The sequence below is a fragment of the Macaca nemestrina genome, chromosome 17 (genome assembly GCF_043159975.1).
Source record: "Macaca nemestrina isolate mMacNem1 chromosome 17, mMacNem.hap1, whole genome shotgun sequence".
NCBI lineage: Eukaryota > Metazoa > Chordata > Mammalia > Primates > Cercopithecidae > Macaca > Macaca nemestrina.
The window spans coordinates 21339225-21348301 of record NC_092141.1 but is presented as its reverse complement, the minus strand read 5'-3'; the positions used below and the strand labels follow the sequence as shown (position 1 = coordinate 21348301).

At 40.0% G+C, this 9077-nt stretch overlaps 1 pseudogene; it reads left to right on the top strand.

Annotated features, from left to right (window-relative positions):
• The first annotated feature begins 5354 nt into the window (after positions 1-5354).
• LOC139359325 (zinc finger protein OZF-like) lies at positions 5355-6233 on the top strand (annotated as a pseudogene).
• Positions 6234-9077: the final 2844 nt, after the last annotated feature.

Genomic DNA, 9077 nt, shown 5'->3' with positions numbered 1-9077 from the left:
CTTTGTTCACGTTTTTCCAATTGTCCCCAGAATGCCTTTCATCATTTTTAAAATTCCAGGATATAATCAAGTTTCAAGCTTTGCATCTGGTTGCTATATCTTAAAAATCTAAACTTTTCTTTCTGGTCAGGTGTGGTGGCTCACACTTGTAATCCCAGCACTTTGAGAGGTCAAGGCGGGCAGATCATTGGAGGTCAGGAGTTCAAGACCACCCTGGCCAACATGGCAAAACCCCATCTCTACTAAAAATACAAAAATTGGCTGGCCGGGGTGGCATGCACCTGTAATCCCAGCTACTTGGGAGACTGAGGCAGGAGAATCACTTAATCCTGGGAGGTGGAGGTTGCAGTGAGCTGAAATGGTGCCACTGCATTCCAGCCTGGGGGACAGAGCAAGATTCCATCTCCAAAATAAAGAGAGCACATTCTGGGAGCCACTTCCAGGAATATGTATAGATTCTAAAAATGTTAAAAGATAAGCACCAGGTATATCAGCTCACACCTGAAATCCCAGCATTTAGGTAGATGGGAAGGTAGGAGGATTGCTTGATTTGAGGTTGGGAGTTGGAGACTAGCCTGGGTCACATAATGAGACCCCCATCTATACAAAAAGTTTTTAAAAGTAGTAGGGCGTGGTGGCCTATGCCTATGTTCCTAGCTACTCAGGAACCTGGGGTAGAAGTATCCCTTTGAGCCCAGGAATTCAATGCTGTACTAAGCTATGACTGTGACACTGTGCTCCAACCTGGGCAACAGTGAGACCCTGTCTCTTAAAAAGTAAATTTAAAAAAAAAAAAACATAGGCGGGGGTCAGGCTAAGCCAAAGAAGGACATGAAGGACATCATGTTTGATAAGTATCAGTGTCACTGAGGCTCAGCAGGATCTTCTTCTGGGCCTGTGAACTTGTTTAATTTCTGCTTAGCAAGCTCTTCCTCCAGGCCGCATGTGGTGGCTCACGCTTGTAATCCTAGCACTTTGGGAGGCCGAGGCGTGTGGATCACCTGAGGTCAGGAGCTCGAGACCAGCCTGACCAACATAGTGAAACCCCATCTCTACTAAAAATACAAAAGTTCCTGGGTGTGGTGGCATGCGCCTGTAGTCCCAACTACTTGGGAGAGTAACTGAGACAGGAGAATTGCTTAAACCCGGTGGTGTGCGCCTGTAATCCCAGTTACTTGAGAGAGTAGCTGAGGCAGGAAAATCGATTGAACCTGGGAGGTTGAGGTTGCAATGAGCCAAGATGGTGCCATTGCACTACAGCCTGGGCAACAAGAGCAAAATTCTGTCTCAAAAAAAAAAAAAAAAAAAAAAAGAAAGAGAGAAAGAAAGAAATGAAAAGAAAGCAAGCTTGTCCCCCATATACCTGTAAGGATCATTATCTTAATTTTCTTCATGTCTTGACATGATTCTTGCCTTGTCAGAGATCATCCTATCTGAAATTGAAGCTATTTACCGTTTCCCTAATTTTGTTTCCATAGCACTTAAAACTTTTTTTTTTTTAATTTGAAATGGAGTCTCACTCTGTCACCCAGGCTGGAGTGCGTTGGTGTGATCTCAGCTCACTGCAACCTCCCACTCCCGGGTTGAAGTGATTTTCCCGCCTTAGCCTGTCAAGTAGCTGGGATTACAGGCACCTGCCACGATGAGCAGGTAATTTTTTTTTTTTTTTTTTTTTTTTGGTAGAGACAGGGTTCACCATGTTGGCCAGGCTGGTCTTGAACTCCTTACCTCAGGTGATCCACCCACCTCAGCCTCCCAAAGCATTGGGATTACAGGCATGAGCCACCGCACCCAGCCCTGGCTCCCTGGCTAATTTTTATATTTTTAGTGGAGACAGGGTTTCACCATATTGGCCTGGCTGGTCTCGAACTCCTGACCTCAAGTGATCTGCCTGCTTCATCCTCCCAAAGTGTTGGGATTACAAGCCAGAGCCACTATATCCAGATTGCTTTTTAACAAACCATCTCTATTCTTATTTCCACAAGAATGTAAACTTGATGAGAGCTGTTTATCCCTAGAGCCTAGAATTCTGCCATGCACATGTAAGGAGATAAGTATTTGTTGAACAAATATTTTCAGCAGCTGTTCTTAGACTGTTTGGTCTCAGAAACTCTTTACTTTTTTTTCTGTAGAGATGGGGTCTCACTATGTTGTCAAGCCTGGTCTTGAATTCCTGGACTCAAGAGATTCTCCCACCTTGGCCTCAAAAATGTTGGGATTACAGGTGTGAACCACTGTGTCCAGCCTTGTTCTTTCTTTCTGAGAACATTTATAACCTCTGTATTTTCTGTTTTGAAATGTACGGTAATGTGTCTAGGTATGGGTCTTATTCTTACTCAAGTGGGCCCTTTGACTTACAGTAGAGGCATTTTTTTGTTCTTTGAATATTTCCTCCAATGAGTTTTCTTTTCTTTTGGAACTTCTTTTACTCAGCTTTTTGTTTCCTTGGTGTATACTCTGAATTTGTCATTGAAACTTCTACCATGAAACGACACTTTTCATTTGTGATCCTATTTTATCAGCCAAGTGAGCACCTAGCCATGCCTGAGTTTGCTAGGGTGAGGCAGGCTATGCCTTCTGGAACAAGGTGTCTTCTTATTGATGAATGTGGATACGCTCCACTTTATCATTTCCCCCCCACTCCCCACAGTCTTAATTTCGAAGGGAACTTTCCTTTCCATTTCTTGCTTACAAAATCCTGTTATTGTTTAACTGACAAAATATCTTCTACCTATTCCAGATTGGTTTTAGTGTTGTTTGCTGGGCCTTGCCTTTATTTCCTCGTAGCTTTTTTTCTCTTGATTTTGATGTCTTTCGTGTTGGTGGAATTAGTGGAATATTTGTTAACAGCTCACTAAAAGGTGATCATAAGCTCTTTTGTGCCCAAGTGCTTGTATCTGGTAGGCTTCAGTGACTGAAAAGTGAAATGCTTAGTGAACCATTGGTCTCCGTCTTACAGAAGGATTACACTGTCTGACTCCAGTGAACTCAGCCACGGCCAAGTCCTTTCTTTTAGCCAATGAAATATGAATACAAGTGACACTTATCATCTTGCAGGGGCATCTTAATGAGGTTTTGTTTGTTGGTTGGTTTTGTTTTGTTTTGTTTTTTTTCTGAGTCCTGCTGTGTTACCCAGGCTAGAGTTGGAGTGCAGTGGTGTGATCTCAGTTCACTGCACCTCTGCCTCCCAGGTTCAAACGATTCTCATGCTTCAGCCTCCCAAGCAGCTGGGACTACAGGCGCACACCACCACTCGGGCTAATTTTTTGTATTTTTAGTAGAGATGGGGTTTTGCCATGTTAGCCAGGCTGCTAATGAGGTTTATTGTGGGCCTTTCAGTTTGTCCAGAGAAGGATCCTCTCATATCCTGCCCATAGGTATATATACCTGGTTGCCAGCATCTTTTGTCTTCAGCTGCAGAACGGTGCTGCAGGTCTTACCATATATGTAGGTTTAATTTCTGATTTTCATATAGCAGCTCATTCCTGTCATCTCATTTGCTGAATGACCCTGAGCTCTGATTAAATTTCTGCAGAGGATAAACTTCTATTTCATGTGAAGGTGTGGCCAGTCCTTTGTTCTCATGAGTGGACAGTGTGTGTTCAACTGCTCCTTACGCTTTTTTTCAGCCATCATCGTTTATTCCTTTTGAAAAACCTAATTCCCTTCATTTTCTGAGTCTTTCTGATATTTTGTGGTACAAATCACTGGCGTTCTCTTCTGCTGTACATTTCCATTATTTGAGTTTCCTCAGATAACTCTGTTGTGCACTGAAATCTTCCATATCCTTTCCATTATTGAAAAATCTGTTAATATCTGTTGCTGTGTACCAGCGTTTCTTCTATACTTTTTTTCTTGTGAGTTTGTACCACTTTCGTCTTTCTTATCATTTTACTGGGGTTTTGGGAGGAAGTACTTGTTGGTTGATCTATTCTCTTTCTGTTAAATATGAGCATTATTTAACCAGGTGTAGTGGTTCATGCCTGTAATCCCAGTTACACGGGAGGCTGAGGCAGGAGAATGACTTGAACCCAGGAGGCGGAAGTTGCAGTGAGCCAAGATTGCACCACTGCACTTCAGCATAGGTAATGAGCAAAATTCTGTCTCATAAATAAATAAATAAATAAATAAATAAATAAAAATATGAGCAGTATTTTTCTTCCTTAGCATCCCAGGTGGACTTTCTAATATTTATGTAGTCATCTTTTTCTTCTATGTAACAGTTCTTCATTATTTGTTATACAACTTGCTAAATTCTGAAATAGAAAGGGTATTTTACAAGAGTACTCTCAGCTTTGTGGACCCATTTATGTTAATTTTCTACCTAGATCACCTCAAGTAGGGTTCCCTTCTCATAATTTAGTTGGAAGCATTAATAATATAGACGCTTTTCATATTGGGAAATGGGCTACCAGAGTTAATCTCAAAAAAGCACAGTTTGACGTTTCATTGCTAGTAATGGGAAAATTCACAAATAAAAGTGACGGTAATATAAAGGCAAGATGAAGGGCTTACCATGTGCCAGCCATGGTTCTGAGCACTTTATGAATTAACTCCTTTGTGCTATGGTTCTTTATACTCCATTTTAGAAGAAGCCCGAGAAGATGATGAAGAGATAGACAGGCACAAGGACTTGAGGGCATGTTGATTCATCTCCAGTAAAGACTGAGGAAAAGAGCATTGAATATAAGAAAAAATACTTCCTCTGTTCTCAGACCTTATTTCTTTTAAGGTCACACCTTTTTGAAGTTTTGAGTTTGTATCACAACCTGGACTGAAATCATGAGGGAGCTCGTGTAGGAAAAAATCATCAAGGGAGTTAGTTGGGAACTTCTCTACCACAGCTTACTCCTTATGGTATTAACCCTCTTTAAGTGTAAATACCTTTGGTTTAAAACATTTGTTCCTCATCTGACACCAGAGTGTTCATACTGGAGAGAAGCCCTGTGAATTTACTGAATGTGGGGGAACTTTTACTCACATGTCGCATTTCATCAAACGTAGAAATCATGCTGAAGAGAAACCCTGTGCGACTAAGGAGTATTGACAAACCCTTAGCTAGATGACAACCCTCACTGAGAAGCTGCAAATTCATGCTGGAGAGAAAGCAGTGAAGGTAGCAATACTTTGCTGAATATTAGAACATTTTTCTGGAGAGAAAGCATTGAATGTACTGAGTGTGATAACATTTCCTCTCAAACCGTATCCCTTACTCTGCATTTAGGAGGTTACACACAGAGAAACCTTATAAATGTAAGAGATGTGGAGATATCTTAAGCCAAAAGTACATCCTCATTCATCAAGAAATTTGTACTGGAGAGAAACCTTGTGAATATGAGAAAGCTTCCATTCAGATGTCACACCTCAGCTGGCAGAGAATTTACAGTGGGGAAAACCCCTTTGCCTGTAAGGTATGTGGGAAAGTCTCCAGCCACAAGTCAAACCACACTGAGCATGAGCATTTTTACATGAGAGAGAAACCTTTTGAATGTAACAAGTGTGGGAAAGCCCTTAGCCAAAAGGAGTATGTCATTAAACATCAGAACACCCATGCCGGTGAGAAGCTTTTTGAATGTATTGAATGTGGAAAATCCTTTAGCCAGAAGGAAAACCTCCTTATGTACCAGAAAATTCACACTGGAGAAAAATCTTTTGAAAGTAAAGATTGCAGGAAAGCTTTCATTCAGAAGACAAACCTCATCAGACACCAGAGAACTCACACAGGAGAGAAGCCCTTTGTATGTAAGGAGTGTGGAAAAACCTTTAGTGGTAAATCCAACCTTACTGAGCATGACAAAATGCAAATTGGAGAGAAGACTTTTAAACGTAGTGAATGTGGAATAACCTTTGGTTAGAAGAAGTACCTCATACAACGTCAGAACATTCACAGTGGAGAGAAACGCTATGAATGTAATGAATGTGGAAAAGCCTTCTCTCAGCAAACATCACTTATTCTACATGTGAGAATTCATCCAGGTGATAAACCTCATGAATGCAATGCTTGTGGAAAAGGCTTCTCTCAGAGCTCATCTCTCACGGTGCATGTGAGAAACCATACTGGTGAGAAGTCCTATGGTTGTAATGAATGTGGGAAAGCTTTCTTTCAGTTCTCAACCCTTGCTGTGCATTTGAGAATACACACAGGTAAGAAGCCTTATCAGTGGAGCGGCTGTGGGAAAGCTTTCAGCAAGAAGTCACACGACATTAGACACTAGAAAATTCATCCTCACTAAAAACCCCATGAACGCCTAGAAAGTGGGAAAGCTTTCATCAGAAATTTGCACCTCATCATGCACCAGAAATAATCCTTCTGAAGCAAAGCACCACAAATGAGGTTAACTTTAACAACTAAAAACTCAAGGGACACAGAAAATTTGTACAGAAGACAAAGACACGCATATGATAAAGAGCCTGTGTCCAACAAAGAAACCTGCAGCAGAGATAATGGTAAAAGTTTAGGCACATTTTCACTAAAAATTGCAACACAAAATGGACGCCTGTTTTTTATTGCTACACCATAGATCTGGAGATCTTCACCAATAACAAGAAAAATGAGTGTAAATATTGGAAAGGAACAGACAAAAATAGATAACATGGTCATCTACAACTAATATTAAGACTCCTGTGGTATTGATTCAACAGAGCAGAAGAGATTTCAGAAAAAGACCTATGCACTTATTAGAATTTGGAATATGATACAAACAGCATCAGGAAGTGAGGAAATAATGGAACTATTATTTTAAGTAGAGGTAACTTGTTCTCCAAGGGGGAAAAAATACATCATGAACTATACACAAAAGTGAATCCAGAGGTTAGAAACAGAAATATGAAAAAGCTATATACTAAAATACTTATGACCTTGGGAATAGGGAAACATTCCTTGTAACAACTTCAGAAATACTTAGCAGTTCTACTTGTGAGTATGAATGCTCAGGAAACATATATTAGGATGTTTACTGTGGCTTGATTTGTAGTAGCCAAAAATTAGAAACAACTGAAAAAGCCCATCATGAACAATATGGGAAATTCTTATGGAATGCTATGTATCTGTAAAATGCAACAAATGAAATCCACTTGTATTAACAGAAAGATCCCAAAGTTGTTGATGGGGGATCAAGTTGCGGCGCCATGCAGCTAGTACAATGACATTTTGTAAATTTGAATTAAAAGTTCCCTCACAAAACTCAGTACTATCTATTGGTAATGGATGCATATATGTATGTACATGTTTTTGAAATGGATTGCAAGAATACAGACCAAACTCTCGATAGTGGTCACTTGTCAAGAGTGGAGAAGGGAAAGTAATGAGTGTGGGAGGTGCGGTGGGTATTGGTTAAAGGGGACTTCCGTTTTGTATATAAACATCCACTTCTCTTTCAAAAGACTTCAAGTAAATATGAGAAGATACTGATTGATTCTGGATTGTGGTATATGGATATCTTGTCTTATTTTTTGTACATTTCTGTATTTTTAACATTTCTCAAAATTAATAAGAATGGGAGTGAGGATGTGAATGCTATCTGTGGAAGTCATGTTATACTGGATTCATTTCCAATCAAATACAAAACATTTTATAGAAAGTATTTCTAAAATTTTATCACAGATGAGTGGATGGACTTGCTCTCTATGTAATATGAAATTAATCTATTTTATTAAAATTTAAAAGGACAGTACAATCTAAATCTCTTGTAATTATTTTAACATGTTATACACACTATATCAGGGTCCCCAACTCCCCCCCAGCTGCATGGCAGGAGGTGAGTGGCAGGTAAGTGAATATTGCCACATGAGCTCCACCTCCTGCCAGATTAACGATGGCATTAGATTCTCATAGGAGCATGAACCCTATTGGTAACTGTGCATGTGAGGAATCTAGGTTGTGTGCTTCTTATGAGAATCTAATGCCTGATGATCTGAGGTGGAACAGTTTCATCCTGAAAATGTCCCATCCCCATTCCCCTAGCCCCACAAACCATCCGTGGAAAAATTGTCTTCCATGGAACTGATCCCTGGTACCAAAAATGTTGGAGACTGCTGCACTATATGATCTTTTTCTTTGTGTTTCTAACATTTTGCAAAACGAGCTTAGAAAATTTCAACTTTTTGTTAAACAGACATGTGCAGGCGTCATATAATTAGTCTCTTTCAGTTATGCTAATTTTGGAATGTCAATTTTCCTGTCCTGCATATTTCCATGGGACACATGTGCATTAAATATTAAATTTTTGATAAAATCTTGTTTTTTTTTTTTTTTTGTTGTTGTTGTTGTTTTTGGTCTTGCTCTGTTGCCCAGGCCAGAATACAATGGCAGGACCTTGGCTCACTGCAATCTCCTTCACCTACTGGGCTCAAGCAATCCTCCTACCTCAGCCTCCCAAGTAGCTGGGTCTACAGGCACACACCACCATGCTGTGCTAGTTTAAAAAAAATAAAATAAAATTTGTAACCATGGGGTCTCCATATATTGCCCATATATAAACTCCTGGGCACAAGTGATCCTGCTGTGGCCTCCTAAAGTGATGCCATTACAGGTTTGAGTCACCATGCCTGGCTAATTTTATTTTTAAAAGCAGAAAATAGCTTCCCAGAACTTCCACAGTTCAGTGCATTAGATGTCAACACCTGCATGTCAGTCTTAACCTGCGAGCTATGTCACTCCTCCCACTGCTGTTACAGAGAGAGAATGGGATGGGTATGAGAAACATGGCAAAGACCCTAGAGAGAGTTCCATTTTGTAAACCAGCCCTTCCTGAAGAATTTTTTAATCCTTCATCAGTGTAATATAAAGAGTGTTATGAAAGGTTTTCTTAAATAGTGGTGGATGTCAACAACACACAGCATTTGAGCTTGATTTTGAAACCTTAAAGAAAAAAACTCATTAAATGCCACTGCATCACTGTATCTTTAGGCTTTTAGGAGGAATTAGATAGTTAAATATCGAAATGAATTTGTATTTTCTAAGATGACATACCCCATCTTTTTCTCTGCTTTCCCTCTTTGCACATATATTTCACGTTTTAAGGTGTTCTCTTTATGATACGGTTGGCCCTCTTTGTCCATGGATTCTGCATCCATTA